Raw genomic sequence first — 20,944 nt, forward strand, 5'->3', positions numbered from 1 at the left:
GTATTACGTCCGTAAAAAAAGGGACCGTATTTCCCTACCCTGAGTGTGACCCCGGCCTTAGAGTCTGACGGCTGTAGTAATCTGTTCGGAAGTTAGAGACATTTAGGTGGTAAAAATGCACATTTTCATTTCTGTCATTTCACTTTGCATTAATTCCTGTAAAGCACCTGAAGAGTTAATAAACTACCTGACTGCAGTTTTCAATATGTCAGGGGGTGCTCTTTTTAAAATGGTATCACGTTTGGGGGTTTCCCAATATATGAGACCCCTAAAGTCACTTCAAATATGGATAAGTCCCTAAAAAAATACATTTTGTAAATTTCCTTGAAAAAATGAAAAATTGCTGCTACATTTTTAATCCTCCTAAAATGCTAGCAAAATAAAATAACATTTTACAAATGGTGCTGATGTAAAGCAGACATGTGGGAAATGTTATTTATTAATGGTTTGCTGTGGTATGGCCATCTGGATTAAAGGGATAATCATTCAAAGTTTAAAAATTGCTAATTTTTTAATATTTTTCTCAAATTTTTGATATTTTTTATAAATAAACACAAAACATATTGACCTAAATTTACCATTATCATAAAGTATAATTTGTCACACAAAAAAAAAATCAAATTCACTGGGATATGTTGAAGCGTTGCAGAGTTATTACCATATAAAGTGACACTGGTCAGATTTCAAAAATTTGGCTCCGTCACTAAGGGCTTAATCACTATAGGGCTACATCCCCACAGTCAGTAATCGGCAGCGCATTGGATGCAGCACATGTCCGCTGCACCCAAAGCGCTGCCAGCTATTGAACGCAGGTGATTCCGCATGTGTTCATTGAACCGTGCGGAATCACCGCATCCCAATACATTGGGCAGGTGAAATTTATCTTGCAGAGACTCGTGTCTCCGCAAGATAAGTAGACATGCTGGAAAGATGCGCTGCATGTCTGTCTCTGCATGTAAACCGCAGGCATCGGTGAACGTGTAAGAAGGAAGACCGGGCTGTAATGTCAAGTCCGGAACTGTCGAGGCTGCGTCCAGTGTTGCCGGGGGGACAGAATGGGGAAACGGACTGGACCCTTGACATGGTGAAAGGGGGCATGGCAAGACGGGGTGGAGAACAGTAAGCTTGGGAAAGGACAGGGAATTCCTGCCGTCAGAGAGAGGAAGTTGGGGTGTACCACACTCCATAATAATCTCACAAAAATATAGAACTGGCGCGAGGTGTTTTACATCAAATTCATATGAAAATCCTCATTATAAAACCACATTTTTATTAATTAAAAACAAGGCACCTAAACTCACCTATAGTGACATAAACCAACAAAAACAAACTGTGCTCAAACCGAAACTGAATAAAACTAATGGGAAAAAACTGAGTCGCCCTAGCTAAGGCACCTATGTATGCCCCTGCCTGGCTGCGGAGGTAGACGCCTTAGGGGTGTACCACACTCCACAGCAAGAGAGAGTGCGGAGCCGTGCCCCGACAGAGGTCACGTGAGGACCCCCGAGCGCCAGTGAGCGTGCAGAGCGACGGATGCTCAGCCAAACAGTGTGTGGTGCTTGCATTGAGAAGCGAGTGCCAGGTGCTGGGTTGTGAGGTGCGTTCCCCCTCCTTGACAGGCGTGCAGCGAGAACACACAGGACAGAGACTTCTATGGCACATTTCACCTTGGCTTTGCAGATTAATGGACTAGGGGCTCAACGGGCAAAACCGGTGACTACCCGTTGCCACCAGAAGCTTGAGCGTGAGTTGGCAGGTTACGCCTGAGGATGCAGTGCCAGCCGCTGTCGGTATTACAACTCTTATCGGACTGCATGTGATTAATGAACACAGAAGTCACGATAAGTGAAGTTTAATAGTAAGACTGTCATGTTCTACCGTAACTTGACTGGTAATTACCCGTTACCTCACTGCAAGGAGTTCATTATTGTTATTGTCATGTCAGACGCTATTCACACTAGGGCGTCCGACAGACAGCGGTAATTCCACATTCGTCCACTATACACTCAGTGGCGCTGGCTAGACTTTATCCAGGCTGTCCGGGGTTAATCTAGCTGGTAATCGGGTTGGAGGCTGGGTCACGCCCGTGGCCTTTAAATAGTCATTCTGGACTTTGGGCGTCGCCGATTATAGCTTGTGTCTTGTTCCTGGTGATCTTGGTCTGGAGTGGTGGTCTAGGAGAAGAAATATCATATCTGGTGGTGTATTATCCTTTATCATATTTCTCCTTCCTATATTTGTATTTGTTTTGCCCTGTGCACATTATAGTGTTTTCCTGTGAGTCTGCGGCGTGGTGCGTTTTTAGTTTTCCCTGTCTGTGCTTTCTGTAGGGGTTGGAGTGTGGTCTAATCACTGGGTGGCGGGTGGAGGTTTCAGCACAGGACTGAAACAGGAGTCAGGGTCAGGCCTGGCGGCCCAGACAAGCACACCATCAGTGTAAATTCTGGGAGAGGGACAGACAGGGTTTTCCCAAGTCTGAGGGATATCGCAGGGGCCCGGGTAATCAGCTGTAGTCTACCCAGTACCCGCATGACATTATAATCGGCCAAAATAAATTTTGGATGCCATGGATCCCATGATTTCCATAACCCGCCAGTTGGAGGCGCTGTCCTTACAGGTCCCTGAGTTGAAGGGGCAGTTCAGCAACAGGGTCTTGTAGTATCTAATGTGCAAGCTGAAAATGCAGGTAGAGTTGCAGAGCCAAAGATTCCTTTACCTGAGAGGTTTACTGGGGAACGCAGTAAATTTGTTGTTTTTCGTGAGGCTTGCAAATTATATTTTCGTATGCACCCGGTTTCCTCAGGTAATGAGGCTCAGCGTGTGGGCCTGGTATTGTCATTACTGACAGAGACCCCCAAGCATGGGCATTTTCATTACCATCTGATTCAGCTGCATTTAACTCAGTGGAGATTTTTTTTTCTGCTCTTGGACGCATATATGATGATCCTGACAGATTGGCTCTAGCAGAATCTAAAATACGCGCTCTCCACCAGGGGGAGCGAACGGCGGAGGATTACTGTTCTGAATTTCGCCGCTGGGCGGTGGACACACAATGGAATGACTCGGCACTGCGGAGTCAGTTTGTACATGGGGTTTCGAGAAGGGTTAAACAAGCCCACCTGATGTATGAGGCTCCTGCTTCTCTAGAGTCTGTTATGAGTCTTGTTGTCTGCATTGATCGCCGTTTGCGTCAGGGGGTGCAAGAGATGCCGATTATGGGGGAGGGCGTAGGTGCACGTGAGGTTGCTGCAGATGAGCCCACGGAGCCTATGCAAATCGCAGGGGTGTCACATCATCGAGCCCCCTCACTCAGGAAGCAGGGAGCCTGTTTTTGCTGTGGTAAAAAGAGCATTATGTTAATGCTTGTCCTCTGTTTTCTAAGAAAAGCGCAACGGCGGAAAACTACTAAGCTCAGAGCGTGTGGAGGAGGCCAATCTGAGCTTATGCATATCCTCCATTGTGGTCTCTCAATGTATGATTCCTGCCAGAGTTATGGTCGCTGGCAGAGAGCTGCCAATCACTGTTTTTGTGGATAGTGGGTCGGCCACTAATCTCATTGATGAGGCCGGGTTCACGGTCGAAAAACTGCCTCATCCTATCTGGGTGGTCACCATCAATGCTACTCCACTCCCACAGGGGGAGATTACTGAGTTTGTGGCTGAGGTTAAACTCCACATTGGGGTCCTACATTCTGAGAAAGTTACATGTAGGGTGCTCAGTAATCTTCCTGCAAAAATTGTTCTGGGTTTTCCATGGTTGTCTATGCACAACCCGGTGATTGACTGGAAAACTCAGGACATAATTCAGTGGAGCGGATTCTGCCAGGAAAAATTGCCTGGCCACATGAGTGCCAGCTGTAACTCCTAGCATTCCTGAGTCACTGGTGGATTTCGCAGATGTGTTCTCTGAGAAGGGTTGCTCAGAATTGCCACCACATCGACCCTATGACTGTACTATTAGGTTTAAATCTGGGGCCAAATTGCCGAAAGCTAGGATGTTTAACATCTCTGGTCCTGAGAGGCAAGCTTTAAAAGACTACATTGCTGAGAGTTTGAGCAAAGGGCACATCAGGCCTTCATCCTCGCCGGTGGCAGCGGGGTTCTTCTTCGTTAAGAAGAAAGATGGCGGACTACGCCCGTGTCTGGATTTCAGGGAGTTAAACCAGATTACGGTTCGTGATCCATACCCTATGTGTTAGAGCTAGCGGAATGCACCAAATGAATATATAGATTTTATTATGATAGATGCATTCGCAGCCCCGGGGTCCACCGTGCAGGAGAACCTGCTGCTAGCAAATAGCGGAACTAAATGACGGTGTAAGCTAACTCTGTTACTTCACAGAGCATCCGTGAACTCAAAGCACTGTGCCCTATTAGACTCCACAGAGGCACAGGCTAACTGCCTAAACAAGAGCAGTCAGTGGTCATGCATGGACGCGAAACTCCTCGCCGGAGGTGCCAGCATTCTAGGGGCTTATTTCAGCCGGGTCCCTGAACACACTCATACAAGACCACACTGGTGCAAAGTACATAAATAAAGAGCAATACTAGCGCATGGCCGTGCGGCCATACAAACCTTAAATAGTAGCAGCACATACAGGACCTTCCTGGAAGGACCAATGAGAGGCTGCCACAGAGCTTGAGCACCTACAGGACCTTAGCTGCAGTGTCTGATCATGTGACCCTCGATCTCCACTGAGAGATCTTACTCTGGGCATGCTCAGAACAAGAAAAGCAGGACTTAGTCCCAGAAGCGTCTGCTCGCCGCTGCCCAGCACTGACTTCAATGGCAGAAGCAGGAAAAGCAGCAGTAACTCTCTGGACAGAGTCAGACTGAGCGAGACGCTGGGACTGACGTCTCCGCTGAGCAGACTCCACTGCAGCAGGAGAAGAATGGGAGACTGCAGCGGAGATGGCCCGAGATTCCCCCTGTGCTGAGATGGGAACTCGACCCCTAACACTATGCCACTGATACCTGATTTGTTCAACCAGGTGGCTGGTGCTAAGTGGTTTTCCAAGCTTGACCTCAGGAGGGCGTACAACCTCATAAGAGTCCGTCAAGGTGATGAGTGGAAGACGGCTTTTAATACTCCTGAGGGACATTTTGAAAATTTGGTGATGCCATTTAGGTTGACTAACGCGCCTGCTGTATTTCAACATTTCATAAATGATGTGTTCTCGCATGTACTGGGGAAATTCGTTATTGTGTACCTAGATGACATTCTCATTTATTCATGCGACCGTGATACTCATTTAGAGCATGTGAGGCAGGTGTTACAGCTACTCAGAGAAAATAAGCTCTATGCAAGACTGGAGAAATGTGTTTTTTCGGTTCAGGAGTTGCCTTTCTTGGGTTATATTGTGTCTGCTTCAGGGTTTAAAATGGATGCCGCTAAGGTGCAAGCGGTGCTGCATTGGGAACGGCCTGATAACCTAAAAGCACTCCAGCGGTTCCTTGGATTTTCTAATTATTATAGAAAATTTATCAAAGATTTTTCTACCATTGCTAAACCGCTTACTGACATCACGAAAAAGGGTACCAATTTCTCCGCCTGGCCTGAAGCTGCTGTGCGCGCATTCGAATTTCTGAAGAACAGTTTTGCTTCGGCTCCCATTCTGGTGCAACCGGACGTATCAAAACCGTTTACCGTGGAAGTCGATGCGTCTGAGGTTGGAGTGAGGGCGGTGCTGTCACAAGGCTCATCCTTGGGCGAGTTGCGTCCATGCGCCTTCTTTTCCAAGAAGCTGTCGCCCGCCGAACGTAACTACGATATCGGCAACAGGGAGTTGTTGGCTATCAAGTTGGCTTTTGAGGAATGGCGACACTTCTTGGAGGGGTCGGTCCACCAGGTTACAGTTATCACCGACCATAAAAATCTGCTTTATTTAGAGTCAGCCAAGCGTCTGTCCCCCAGGCAGGCTCGCTGGGCATTGTTTTTCACGCGATTCAACTTTTTTGTTACATACCGACCGGGATCTAAGAACACTAAGGCAGATGCTTTATCCAGGTGTTTTCCGGGGGGAGAACCTCGGGAAGATCCGGCACCCATCCTCCAAAAGGGTGTAGTGGTCTCGGCTCTCACGACAGAGGTTGAGGCTGAGATTGCCGAGGCTCAGGAGGAAGTACCACCAGAGCTTCCCATTAACAAATCATTTGTCTACAGTCTATAAGATACACAACGTGTTTCACAGATCTCTTTTAAAGAAGGTGGTAGGTTCCGTGGACACGGCGCCGATGCCACCTCCAATCTTGGTAGATGGTAATTTGGAGTTTGAAGTCTCCAAGGTGGTTGACTCTCGTATAGTGCGCCGCACATTACAGTACCTGGTACACTGGCGTGGTTATGGGCCGGAGGAGAGGTCTTGGGTACCAGCTTCAGACATACATGCGGACAGGCTGGTCAGTATGTTTCACCGCCGCCATCCGGACAAGCCAGGTCCTATAAGTCGTGAGGGCCCTGGGGTACCTCGTAGAAGGTGGGATACTGTTATGTCGGACGCTATTCACACTAGGGCATCCGACAGACAGCGGTAATTCCACATTCGTCCACTATACGCTCAGTGGCGCCGGCTAGACTTTATCCAGGCTGTCCGGGGTTAATCTAGCTGGTAATCGGGTTGGAGGCTGGGTCACGCCCATGGCCTTTAAATAGTCATTCTGGACTTTGGGCGTCACCGATTATAGCTTGTGTCTTGTGCCTGGTGATCTCGGTCTGGAGTGGTGGTCTAGGAGAAGAAATATCGTATCTGGTGGTGTATTATCCTTTGTCATATTTCTCCTTCCTATATTTGTATTTGTTTTGCCCTGTGCACATTATAGTGTTTACCTGTGAGTCTGCGGCGTGGTGCATATTTAGTTTTCCCTGTCTGTGCTTTCTGTAGGGGTTGGAGTGTGGTCTAATCACTGGGTGGCGGGTGAAGGTTTCAGCACAGGACTGAAACAGGAGTCAGGGTCAGGCCTGGCGGCCCAGACAAGCACACCATCAGTGTAAATTCTGGGAGAGGGACAGACAGGGTTTTCCCTAGTCTGAGGGATATCGCAGGGGCCCGGGTAATCAGCTGTAGTCTACCCAGTACCCGCATGACAGTTATAGATTAAACTGCACTGTTGTTAATCCTTGTTCTGCATTCCCTGCGTTACTGCATCTTTGCACCTGCTTACACACGCATAGTGGAGATGGGATATCTTGAAATCCCATCCACTATGCTGTAACATTTGGATGCTGCGGATGTACACGGTGTCCAACATGCAGCGTTTACTGATCATGGAAACATACCCTTACAGCGCGAACCTAACAGTATCTGTAGTTTGCTGAACAAAATCCAGTAGACAGGTTCACTTTAAAGGAGATATCTGGGATTTGGGAAAAAAAAAGGTGCCTAAGCCCTAAGGGTATGTGTCCACGTTCAGGATTGCATCAGGATTTGGTCAGGATTTTTCATCAGTATTTGTAAGCCAAAACCAGGAGTGGGTGATAAATGCAAAAGTGGAGCATATGTTTCTATTATACTTTTCCTCTAATTGTTCCACTCCTGGTTTTGGCTTACAAATACTGATAAAAATCCTGACCAAATCCTGATGCAATCCTGAACGTGGACACATACCCTTACAGTCAGGTAGCTGCATTCATCGCAGCCACAGAGCAGTCACAGACTCCTCCTGTTGGCGATTCAGCTGCCTGTGCCGATGTCACATAGAGAGCGGAGGCCTCTTTTCTGCCCTGTCATTTGAGTGTGTCATGCGAGTAGAATGTGATTTTTACAATTCTGACCACTGTCCCTTTATGAGGTTATAACTCTGGAACGCTTGCATGGATTCTGGTGATTCTGACATTGTTTTCTCGTGACATATTGTACTTCATGTTAGTGGTAGAATTTCCTTGACATTGCGTTTATTTGTGAAAAAAAAGGAAATTTGGCGAAAATTTTGCAATTTTCCAACTTTGAATTTTCATGCCCTTAAATCACAGAGATATGTGACACAAAATATTTAAAAGGACTCTGTCACCTGAATTTAGAGGGAACAATTTTCAGTCATATGGGCGGGGTTTTCGGGTGTTTGATTCACCCTTTCCTTACCCGCTGGCTGCATGCTGGCTGCAATATTGGATTGAAGTTCATTCTCTGTCCTCCGTAGTACATGCCTGCACAAGGCAATCTTGCCTTACGCAGGCGTGTACTATGGAGGACAGAGAATGAACTTCAATCCAATATTGCAGCCAGCATGCAGCCAGCGGGTAAGGAAAGGGTGAATCAAACACCCAAAAACCCCGCCCATATGACTGAAAATTGTTCCCTCCAAATTCAGGTGACAGAGTCCCTTTAATAAAGTAGAGAAAAAAAAATCAGCTCACCATGTCTTTTATCTTTATGGAAATAAAGTTCGTAGGCACAACTAAATTAGTGGTGCTCAAGTAGGTGCCCAAGCCGTATATAGTAGTATCTACTACATGTCTTTTATCTTGACCTCCTGTGTGATCACCAAACACCTTGCATGGACCAGGGTGAAGTAGCCACAATGAATCCAACAGAAAAGCAGGTGTGTCCAGCGATTGGTGAAGGTAAAAAATAACTTTAAATGAAAATAAATTAAAAATACATCCATATATATGGTATCCAGCACTCAGTACACACTGACTATAGAACCTAATGACGATCTACGTGTTTTGACATGGTGTTCTTAGTCATGATCTGCATTAGAAGCAAGTTATTACAATTAAGTAGTTCCCTCTGAGACTTTCATTGGTCGATATTTGCATACAATCAATTCCACCTTCCCATATAAAATGCATAGTTACAAACAACATAAAAATAACATTATATACATTTTATACATAATTAAGAGAAACTGAAGGCATATTTCCGACACTGTAAATAATACTGAGTAATTAGATCATGCCTCGCATTTAAGCCATAAGGAACTCGGGTATTTAACATATAGATCCAAGAGAATTCTCTATTTAATAGCTTTTTTTTTATAATTGCCTCCTCTGTGAGGTTTATAAACCTCCTCTATACCATAACATTTTAAAAATGTGGTATTTCCTTTGTGTTGACTGGCAAAGTGCTTGGATGTGGCTGAAGTACCCACAGCTGCGATATTAGTGGCGTCGGAGAGACGGCGGCAAATGCGGGTTTTCAAAGGACAACTTGTGCATCCCGTATACTGCAATTTACATTGGGTGCATTCTATGACGTATGCAACATGAGCTGTGTTACAATTTCCTTGATTTGATAAATTGATGAATTATGAGAAGAACTGAATTCTTATGTTTTCATTGCATGTTCACATGTTGTGCAGCGATTTGCTCCGCATTTAAAGAATCCTTTATAATCTAGCCATTTTTTGTTTTTAGATGTGTGTTCCATCTGACTGGAAAATAAACTGGGGGATAAAATTGATCCCAATGTGGGTGCTTTTTTGATACAAAACGAATGTCGTTTTTTATGATTTCTCTGAGTTGTTAATAAGTAACATTTCCCACATGTATACTTGTACATCAGCACAATTTTGGAACCAACATTTTTTTTGTTAGGGAGTTATAAGGGTTAAAACTTGACCAGCAATTTCTCATTTTTACAACACCATTTCTTTTTTTAGGGACTACATCACATTTGAAGTCACTTTGAGGTCTATATGATAGAAAATACCCAAGTGTGACACCATTCTAAAAACTGCACCCCTCAAGGAGCTCAAAATCACACTCAGGAAGTTTATTAACCCTTCAGGTGTTTCACAGGAATTTATGGAATGTTTTAAAAAAATGAACATTTAACTTTTTTCACACAAAATTTACTTCAGTCCAATTTGTTTTATTTTCCCAAGGGTAACAGGAGAAATTGGACACCAAAGGTTGTTGTGCAATTTGTCCTGAATACGCTGATACCCCATATGTGGGGGTAAACCACTGTTTGGGCCCATGGCAGAGCTCGGAAGGGAAGGAGCGCCGTTTGACTTTTCAGTGCAAAATTGACTGGAATTGAGATAGGAAGCTATGTCGCGTTTGGAGAGCCCCTGATGTGCCTAAACAGTGAAACTCCCTACAAGTGACACCATTTTGGAAAGTAGACTCCCTAAGGAACTTATCTAGATGTGTGGAGAGCACTTTGAACCCCCATGTGCTTCACAGAAGTTTATAATATAGTTACATAGTTACATAGTTATTAAGGTTGAAGGAAGACTTTAAGTCCATCTAGTTCAACCCATAGCCTAGCATGCCCTAACATGTTGATCCAGGGGAAGGCAAAAAAACCCCATGTGGTAAGAGTAAGCTCCATCATGGGGAAAAAAATTCCTTCCCGACCCCACATACGGCAATCAGACTAGTTCCCTGGATCAACGCCTTATCAAGGAATCTAATATATATACCCTGTAATATTATACTTTTCCAGAAAGGTATCCAGTCCCCTCTTAAATTGAAGCAATGAGTCACTCATTACAACATCATACGGCAGAGAGTTCCATAGTCTCACTGCTCTTACAGTAAAGAATCCGCGTCTGTTATTATGCTTAAACCTTTTTTCCTCCAGACGTAGAGGATGCCCCCTTGTCCCTGTCACCGGTCTATGATTAAAAAGATCAGCAGAAAGGTCTTTGTACTGTCCCCTCATATATTTATACATTAACATAAGATCACCCCTTAGTCTTTGTTTTTCCAAACTAAATAGCCCCAAGTGTAATAACCTATCTTGGTATGGCAGACCCCCCAGTCCTCTAATAACCTTGGTTGCTCTTCTCTGCACCCGCTCCAGTTCAGCTATGTCTTTCTTATACACCGGAGACCAGAACTGTGCACAGTATTCTAAGTGTGGTCGCACTAGTGACTTGTATAGAGGTAAAATTGTGTTCTCCTCATGAGCATCTATGCCTCTTTTAATGCATCCCATTATTTTATTTGCCTTTGTAGCAGTTGCCTGACACTGGCCACTGAATATGAGTTTGTCATCCACCCATACACCCAGGTCTTTTTCATTGACGGTTTTGCCCAGAGTTTTAGAATTAAGCACATAGTTATACATCTTATTACTTCTACCCAAGTGCATGACCTTACATTTATCCCCATTAAAGCTCATTTGCCATTTATCAGCCCAAGCTTCTAGTTTACATAAATCAGCCTGTAATATAAAATTGTCCTCCCCTGTATTGATTACCCTGCAGAGTTTAGTGTCATCTGCAAATATTGAAATTCTACTCTGAATGCCCCCTACAAGGTCATTAATAAATATGTTAAAAAGAAGAGGGCCCAATACTGACCCCTGTGGTACCCCACTACTAACCGTGACCCAGTTCGAGTGTGCTCCATTAATAACCACCCTTTGTTTCCTATCCCTGAGCCAGCTCTCAACCCACTTGCACATATTTTCCCCTATCCCCATTATTCTCATTTTATGTATCAACCTTTTGTGTGGCACCGTATCAAAAGCTTTTGAAAAGTCCATATACACTACATCTACTGGGTTCCCTTGGTCCAGACCAGAACTTACCGGGCCGTAAAAATAAAAAAAATCATAATTTTTCACAAAAATGATATTTTTGCCCCCAATTTTTTATTTTCCCAAGGGTAACAGGAGAAAGTGGACATCAGAGGCTGTTGTGCAATTTGTCTTGAGTACGCTGATACCCCATATGTGGGGGTAAACTACTGTTTGGGCGCATGGCAGAGCTCAGAAGGGAAGGAGCGCTGTTTGACTTTTCATGCAAAATTGACTGGAATTGAGATAGGCCGCATGTCGCCTTTGGAGAGCCCCTGATATGCCTAAACAGTGGAAACCCCCCCACAAGTAACACTATTTTGGAAAGTAGACCCCCTAAGGAACTTATCTAGATGTGTTGTGAGAACTTTAAACCCCCAAGTGTTTCACTACAGTTTATAACGCAGAGCCGTGAAAATAAAAATTCTATTTTTCCACAAAAATGATTTTTTTAGCCCTCAGTTTTGTATTTTGCCAAGGGTAACAGGAGAAATTGGACCCCATAAGTTGTCCAATTTGTTCCGAGTACGCTGATACCCCATATGTGGGGGGGAACCATCGTTTGGGCGTATGGGAGCTCGGAAGGGAAGGAGCACTGTTTTACTTTCTCAACGCAGAATTGGCTGGAATTGAGATCGGACGCCATGTCGCATTTGGAGAGCCCCCGATGTGCCTAAACAGTGGAAACCCCCCAATTCTAACTCCAACCCTAACCCCAACACACCCCTAGCCCTAATCCTAACCCTCGCCATAACTCTAACCACACCCCTAACCCGAACACGCCCCTAATCCCAACCCTAACCACACCTCTAACTCCAACTTACCCCTAACTCTAATCCCAACCCTAACCACACCCCTAACCCTTATCCCAACTCTAATCCCAATGTAAGTGTAATCCTAACCCTAATTTTAGCCCTAACCCTAACTTTAGCCCCAACCCTAACCCTAACTTTAGCCCTAACCCTAACTTTAGCCCTAACCCTAACTTTAGCCCCAACCCTAACTTTAGCTCCAACCTTAACCCTAATTTTAGCCCTAACTCTAATTTTAGCCCCAACCCTAACCCTAACTTTAGCCCCAACCCTAAACCTAACTGTAGCCCTAACCCTAACTGTAGCCCTAACCCTAACTGTAGCCCTAACCCTAATCCTAATGGGAAATAAATACATTTTTTTATTTTATTATTTTTCCCTAACTAAGGCGGTGATAAAGGGGGGTTTGATTTACTATTTATAGTGGGTTTTTATAGCGGGTTTTTATGTTTGGCAGCTGTCACACACTAAAAGACGCTTTTTATTCCAAAAAATATTTTTTGCATTACCACATTTTGAGAGCTTTAATTTTTCCATATTTTGGTCCACAGAGTTATGTGAGGTCTTGTTTTTTGCGGGATGAGTTGACATTTTTATTGGTACCATTTTTGGGCACATGACGCTTTTTATTCTGATTTTTGTTAGGCAGAGTGAACAAAAACCACCAATTCATGAATTTCTTGGAGGGGGGCGTTTATACCGTTCCGCGTTTTGTAAAATTGATAAAGCAGTTTTATTCTTCAGGTCAGTACGATTACAGTGATACCTCATTTATATCATTTTTTATGTTTTGGCTCTTTTATACAATAAAAACTATTTTATAGAAAAAATAATTATTTTTGCATTGCTTTATTCTGAGGGCTATAACTTTTTTATTTTTTCGCTGATGACGCTCTATGGCAGCTCGTTTTTTGCGGGACAAGATGGCGTTTTGAGCAATACCATGTTTATATCAGTCTTTTTGATCGCGTGTTATTCCACTTTTTGTTTGGCGGTATGATGATAAAGCATTGTTTTTTTGCCTCTTTTTTTGTTACGGTGTTCACTGAAGGGGTTAACTAGTGGGACAGTTTTATAGGTCGGGTCATTACTGACGTGGCGATACTAAATATGTGTACTTTTATTTATTTTTTTATTTACATAAGGAAATGTATTTATTGGAACAATATATATATATTTTTTTCTTTATTTAGGATTTTTTTTTCCACATGTTAATATATATATATTTTTTCACATTTTTAACTTTGTCCCAGGGTCGCTGATCTTTGCAAAGCACTGCGTCAAATCAGCGATCTGACAGGCAGTGCAGGAGGCTTGCCGGCGCCTGCTCTCAGCAGGCGCTTGCAAGGCACTTCCCTGCAGGACCCGGCAGGACCCCCGCGGCCATCTTGGATCCGGGGCCTGCAGGAAGGAGGAGACACTCGGAACAATGAGATCACATCGCATTGTTCCGAGGGTCTCAGGGAAGCACGCAGGGAGCCCCCTCCCTGCGCGATGCTTCCCTATGCCGCCGGAACACTGCGATCATGTTTGATCGCAGTGTTCCGGGGGTTAATGTGCCAGATGTCAGCTGTACTAATCAGCTGACACCCGGCCGCGATCGGCCACACTTCCCTCGTGAGTGCGGCTTATCACCTATGACGTACTAGCCCATCCCTGGGAATTAAGTCTCAGGTCACCTCAATGGGATAGTACGTCAGATGGCAGAAAGGGGTTAATAAGTTCTGTGGTGCTGATCTGGAAGCATTTTAGGAATACATGTAAAAAAAATGGCTTGGGGTCCCCCCTATTGTTAATTACCAGCTAAGGGAAAGCAGACAGCTGTGAGCTGGTCTTACTATGCTGGGAAGGGGCCAATAACCATGGAGCTGCCCAGCCTATTAATATCAGCTCACAGATGTCTGCATTGCCTTTACTGGTTATTAAAATGGGGAGACCCTAAAAAATTACAATGGGTCCTCCCTATTTTTAATAATCAGCAAAGGCTAAGCAGACAGCTGCGGGTTGATATTAATAGGCTAGGAACGTTCTTGGATATTGGCTCATTTCCAGCCTAATAAAACCAGCTCTGAGCCTCCGAATAAATGGCACAGCCATTAGATTCGCCAATTCTGGTTCTTCGCCTCGGCTCTCCTCAATTTCCCTAGTGCGTTGGAAATCAAGTTGATGTCTGCTGTGTAATATCCGCTGACATCAAGCCTTGTGGTTAGTAATGAAGAGGTGGTTATCAGATATCCCAATTACTGACCCAGTAATTAAAGGGAACCTGTCACCTGAATTTGGCGGGACCATTTTTGGGTCATATGGGTGGGGTTTTCGGGTGTTTGATTCACCCTTTCCTTACTTGCTGGCTGCATGCTGGCGGCAATATTGGATTGAAGTTCATTCTCTGTCCTCCGGAGTACACGCCTGCGCAAGACAATATTGCCTTGTGCAGGCGTGTACTGCGGAGGACAGAGAATGCACTTCAATCCAATATTGCGGCCAGCATGCAGCCAGCGGGTAAGGAAAGGGTGAATCAAACACCCGAAAACCCCGCCCATATGACCCAAAACTGGTCCCGCCAAATTCAGGTGACAGGTTCCCTTTAAAAGAAACACACACAAGCCCTTTATTTGTAAAAAGCACTCCCCAACACTTACCCTCTTTTACCCATTTATTACCAAAAATAATCTACAGTAGTCTGCTGAAGTCCACATGGAGGTCTCATGACAATCCCTGTCTTCTTCATGCAGTTTATGGAGCCCTGTACAAAGAAGGAAGCTCCATAGACTGGAGCTGCAGTGACTGCCGGTTCTAACGCTGCATAGCTGCTATGACGAGTGGTGACGTCAGTAAGGTTATCTGCGATAGGAGTTCATAGCCACTGAACTGTGGTAACCTTATTGACGTCACCGCTAGTAACATGAGAACTTACTGCTAGTTCTTATGCTGCACAGTAAGTTCTCACTCTGTGAATGATGACATTAGTAAGGTTACCACAGTTCAGTGGCTGTGAACTGTGATAACCTTACTGACATCATTGCTTGTCACAGCAGCCGTGGCTGCAGTTCCAGTTTATGGAGCTTCGTTCTCTGAATGGGACTCCATAGACTGGATGAAGAAGACGGGGATATTCATTTGAATTACAGTGGTGTCACGGGAGACCTAGGTAGGAAAGAGCTAATAACCCAGGCCCCTGCGATTTCCCTCAGACTAGGGAAACCCTGACTGACCCTCTCCCAGAGTTTACACTGATGGTGTGCATGTCTGGGCCTCCACCCTCGCCCTGTCTCCTGTTTCAACCCTAGGCTGAAACCACCACCCACCACCCAGTGAAGAGTCCACACTTCAACACCCACTGTTAGCACAGACAAGGATAACGGAAAAATAAGCACCACGCCGCAGTCACTCAGGAATACACTATAAATGCAAAGGGCAAAACAAATACAAATATAGGAAGGAGTTAATAAGACAAAGGGAAATGCACCACCAGCAACGATACTCCAACTACTAGCTCACCACTCCAGACCGAGATAACAACGCACAAAACAGAAGCTATAATCGGCGATGCCCAAAGTTCAGGAGAACTATTTAAAGGCAGTGGGCATGGCCCAGCTTCCAATCCGAGCACCAGGTAAATTAACCCTGGACCAGCTAGATAAAATCTAGCCGACGCCAATGAGCGCACAGTGGACAAAGGCGGAATTACCGCTGTCTGTCGGATGACCTGGTCTGAACAGCGTCCGACATGACAAGCGGACCCTGTGGATTATTTTTATGGTAATGGGTAAAAGAGGAAATTTGTCAGGGAGTGCTTTTTACAAATAAAAGACTATTGTGTGTGTTTCTTTCTTTTGACTAAGTAATGAGGGTGTCTGACAGACACCTGTCCATTACTTGCCCCTGGGCTTGATGTCAGCGCACATTACACAGCTCACATCAACTCTGAAACCATAAGGCTGTGTGCACACGTTGCAGATTTTTTGCATTTTTTTTCGCTATAAAAACACGAAAAAAATCCATCCATTATGCATCCCATCATTTAGAATGCATTCCGCAATTTTCGTGCACATGATGCGTTTTTTTTCCGCAAAAAAAATGCATCGCGGTAAAAAATGCAGCATGTTCATTAATTTTGCAGATTTTTTGCGGATTTCCCACTATATTATTGCTTTAGGAACCTCCGGAAAAATCCGCAAAAAATGAGGTAAAATTGCAGTAAAAACGCATGCGGATTACTTGCAGAAAATGTCCGGTTTTGCACAGGAAATTTCTGCAAGAAATCCTGAACGTGTGCACATAGCCTTACTCCGATTGCCAATGCACCAGAACAATCAGGAAGATCCGTGATTAAGCGCCTGAATTGGCGCATTTAATGGATGTGCCATTTCTGGGGCAGCTGAGGGCTGGTCTTATTAGGCTGGGAAGGTGCCAATATCCATGGACCTTCCCAACCTATTAATATCAGCCCACAGCTGTCTCCTTAGCCTTTGCTGGTTATTAAAAATAGTGGGGACTCCACATCATTTTTTAGTGTCCCCCATTTTAATAACCAGTAAAGGCAAAGTAGACAGCTGGGTGCTGATATTAATAGACTAGGACGCTCCAGAGTTATTGGCCCCTTCCCAGACTAGTAAGACTAACTCATAGCTGTCTTCTTCCCCTTAGCTGTTTATTAAAAATAAGGGGGGCCCCACAACATTTTTTTCATGCATTTATTACATAAATGCAAGTATAGACAACTACGTACGCACAGCGTTGACATATTTCTATCTACCATATTTTTCGGACTACAAGACCCACTTTTTCATCCAAAAATGTGGAGGAAAATGGGGGGTGCATCTTATAGTCTAGATGTGCCTGCTCTGGCTGTGGTGGGGAGGTGAGGGTGTGGCAGCGGTGGAGCAGGGGGTAACAGAAGGCAGGAGGCTGCGGATAACTCCTGTGCCCGCTGCTAAAGTGAAATGAATATTCACTGCATTCTACACCCATGGGAGTGAAGAGCAGTGAATATTAATTTCTCTTTAATAGCAGACACGCTGTTAGCTGCAGCCAGTGTCCTGCAACTGCTGGGCATTTGCATGTGCCCTCTACTTAATGCAATCCCGTAGGCGTGGAATGCAGTAAATATTAATTCCCTTCAGTAGGGGCAGTGAACGTCCGACAGTTGCAGGAAGCTGGTGGCTGTGGTTAACACTGTGCTTGCTATTAAAGCGCAATGAATATTCACTGTTCTGCACGCATATAGTCCCAGTGTGGAGAGCAGTGAGTATTCCGGCAGCTGTCCTCGGCTTGTAAGCAGCGCATGATGTCACTGCTATTCACAGCTTACAAGCATAAATCAGCTGCTGGCATCAGAACAAGATGCTACGAGGGAGCGCAGGGAAGGTAAGCATAATGATTTATGGGTTTTTTTGTTTTTCTGATGGGGGCCATGCATACCAGGATGAAGATTGGGGCCCTGCATACCAGGATAAGGATAAGGGGGACCATGCCTACCAGGCTAGGGATGAGGGGGACATGCCTATCAGGTTAGGGATAAGGGGGACATGCCTACCAGGCTAGGGATGAGGGCGCCACGCATACCAGGATGGGGATGAGGAGGCCATGCGTACTGGGATGGGGATGAAGGGGCCCTTCAAACCAAGATAGGGATGAGGGGGCCATGCATACCAGGATGGGGATGAGGGGGCCCATGCATAACAGGACAGGGATGAGGGTGCCATGCATACCAGAGTAGGGATGATGGGGCCATGCATACCAGGATAAGGATATTAAACACAGAGTTGACTACATTTTTTGCTTCAATTTTTTTTTTATAGTCCAAAAGATACGGTATCTATTCTATTGTGATGGTTCGGGCAGTGAATTTACTGTTCTTGGCTGATAAAATGGCAGGTTTCCTATGAGATATGTGCTTAAAAATCCGACTGCAAGTTTTTTTCTCACACCCATTGAGTGGCATTGGCAAGTGCGATCCGATTCTCGCAGACCATCATTGCATTTGTTTTCTCAGACCAATCCGATCTGAGTAAAAACTCACAAATGAGCACTGGCTTATTTACTATCATTGATCAGAGTGCAATGCGATGTTTTATTCCGTTGCACTTGTCCGATTCATAAGCCAGTGTGAGTGAGCCCTAAATTAATTAAGTAGAGCAGATATCCCGGTCTAAGGAGCGCTCAGGACAAGGTCACAAAAGGCAATATCTTTATTCCACAACGTGTTTCAACGGCCAGTTGTCATCTTCATCAAATGGCATGACAATTGGGGGAAGAGAGGGGCTATTTAAAACAAGAAAAACCGATAGAAACAATTAGCCAATTAACAATAAAAACAATCTGCTAATTAACAATTAAAGTCTAAAAAACACCCAATGGACAATAATATCATGAATAAAATTAAACAAGAGACTATTAAAATGCACTAGGAAAATGTTAAAAATATTTGTAAAACAATTCAATTATTTTGCCACATTCTCAATGGTAAGGTTCAGGCCTTCAGGGCCTAGTGTGCTTAATTTAAACATCCAGAAACTCTCTCTATTACTTCTCCTGTAATTATCAGGGACATTATCTGACATTTGATCAATGACAATAAGCCTTAAAAATCTTGGGTCTTCCTGCTACACTGTAGAAAATGTTTGGATAAATTGTGTAATAAAAATAAAAAGCCGTTACGGATATTTGTGTTGTTTATTTAAACAGGCGTGCATAATTTGGATGGTACGACCCACGTATTGGAGGCCACATGAACAATTCTATTAAATAAATCACATAAAAAGATTGGCAGCTCACATGATGATTAATTTTATAACTGATGCCCGTGGTGTTTGATCTAAATTCCTTTGCTCCATGTACAATGGATGTACAACGAAGGCATGTCGGAGTTCTGCAGGCAAAACAGCCAGGATTAGTATCAGTGTGAGTTATGTTGGGGTGAAGAAGACTGATAGTAGTGTTGCTGGGGGCAACCAAATTACGAAGCATACGATTTTTTCTAAAAACAGTTCTCGGGTGAGCGGGAAGGTGTCTCGAAAGAATTGGGTCACCCTTAACAATAAACCAGTATTTCTTGAGTAGTTCTCGAATTAGAGCGTGTGACTGGTTGTAAGTGGTAACAAAGCTCCACTTGCCAATTTCTGAGGTGGTGCTGCTAGTAGATGTACTAGCCTTAATTTTATTAATACAGTCTTCTTGGGAAAACATTTTAGCTCTGGAGAAGGCATCGTGAATCAATTTTTTGGGTAGCCCCTATGTTGAAAACGCCTCTTAAGAATACTTGTCACGTCCTCTGATACTTACCTCAGCCGGCATGCCCCCGACATGGTCCCTCGCTGTTTTCTGCCCGGCTTCTCGGGCTCAAGGCGCTTCGGCGGTCCGCGCATGTGCAGTTGCGCTTCTTCCACCGCCAGGGTTTCTGGGAGGTCGTAACCCGGTGGCTCCGCCCCAACATAGCGACGCCCACCAGGTATTTCTGTTCGGCATCTACTCAGGTAAGATGCCTGTGTATGGTCGTCGTAGCGGTGCCTGCTTTGTCCTGGTGTCCCTCTTCGTCCTCAGGTCCCATGTCTCTGCTGCTATCTCGCTAGCCCTGTGCCTTTTCCCCTTCTTGCCAGCCTGTTACATTTGCCTATTCCCTGGTTGTCCTGTTTCCTCCACACCTATTGTCCCATCCTCGTCCAGTCCTATTATCTGCTCTATGTCTCAGTAGTCCTTTACTCCTGAATTTCTTTAGCTTTTAGGTTTCCTTAGTCCTTTAGCATATCCATCATTACTATTTGTTTTTTCCCTTCGTTTTCAGCTCCCAGCTTCCAGCCACCCTCAGTTCCGGATTCTCCTTAACCTTTTGGCTTTCCCGTGTCCGCTTATCTTCGTTTTACCCCAGTCGTCCCTTTGGCTCCGGCAGTTGTGGTTACATCCCCCTTGGGCCTGCTCCTAACACTCCCTGTATAGGGGGTGGATCCATCTGGTCCGCTCGTCCTCTGGGGCTCTGGAGCCGCAACCCAGAGGGTCCACTTTCGGGTTTCTTCCCTTAGAATCCAATCCGTGATAATACTTTCTTCTTTCAAAAAATCAATATCAGTTGTGCAATTCTTTCTGATCCTCCAATATTGGCCATAGGGGATGTTAACAATCCATTTTGGAAGGTGGCCACTGTTGAAACATAAATAACTGTTAAGATCTACATTTTTAAAATGTGTGGAGGTGTAAAATTTGCCTGTGGAATCCACATGTATCATTAAGCCAAGGAATTGTATAACAATATTGGACATTTGAGCTGAAAAAGTAAGGCCCCAAGTATTGGTATTAAGTGTTTGAATAAATACAGAGGCTTCATCATGAGAACCAGTGCAGATAATAAATAAATCCTCTATGAAACAGCGATAAAGGGCTATCTTTCCCCTCGCCAAGGTGGACTGCGTGATGAAGACAGATTCGAAGGCCCCCATGAATACATTTGCATAACTAGGGGCTAATCTCGTCCCCATCGCCCAGCCCTTTAACTGACGATAGAAAAAATTTTCAAAAGAAAAAACGTTATTTAAAATGAATTTAATCCCATTTTTTTGTAATTCCTTTTGTGGATGTGGCATTTGTTCATCTGCAGAAAGAAAATGATTAATTGCCTCAAGACCTAGATCATGCGATATATTACTATACAATGCAAGAACATCC

At 44.5% G+C, this 20,944-nt stretch overlaps 1 protein-coding gene and 1 long non-coding RNA gene across 2 annotated transcripts in view; both read right to left on the minus strand.

The window, feature by feature from the left end:
- Positions 1-19,643, minus strand: part of LOC143788415 (uncharacterized) — a 37,661-nt gene extending 18,018 nt beyond the window's left edge. Inside the window, exon 1 of the long non-coding RNA XR_013218626.1 lies at positions 19,571-19,643. This is a non-coding gene — a long non-coding RNA (uncharacterized LOC143788415). The remainder of the gene's footprint in view (positions 1-19,570) is intronic.
- LOC143788823 (uncharacterized) overlaps positions 1-20,944 on the minus strand; it is a 202,936-nt gene that overhangs the window by 112,197 nt on the left and 69,795 nt on the right. The window lies entirely within an intron of this gene.

This window comes from Ranitomeya variabilis, chromosome 8 (assembly GCF_051348905.1).
Source record: "Ranitomeya variabilis isolate aRanVar5 chromosome 8, aRanVar5.hap1, whole genome shotgun sequence".
Taxonomy (NCBI): Eukaryota; Metazoa; Chordata; class Amphibia; order Anura; family Dendrobatidae; genus Ranitomeya; species Ranitomeya variabilis.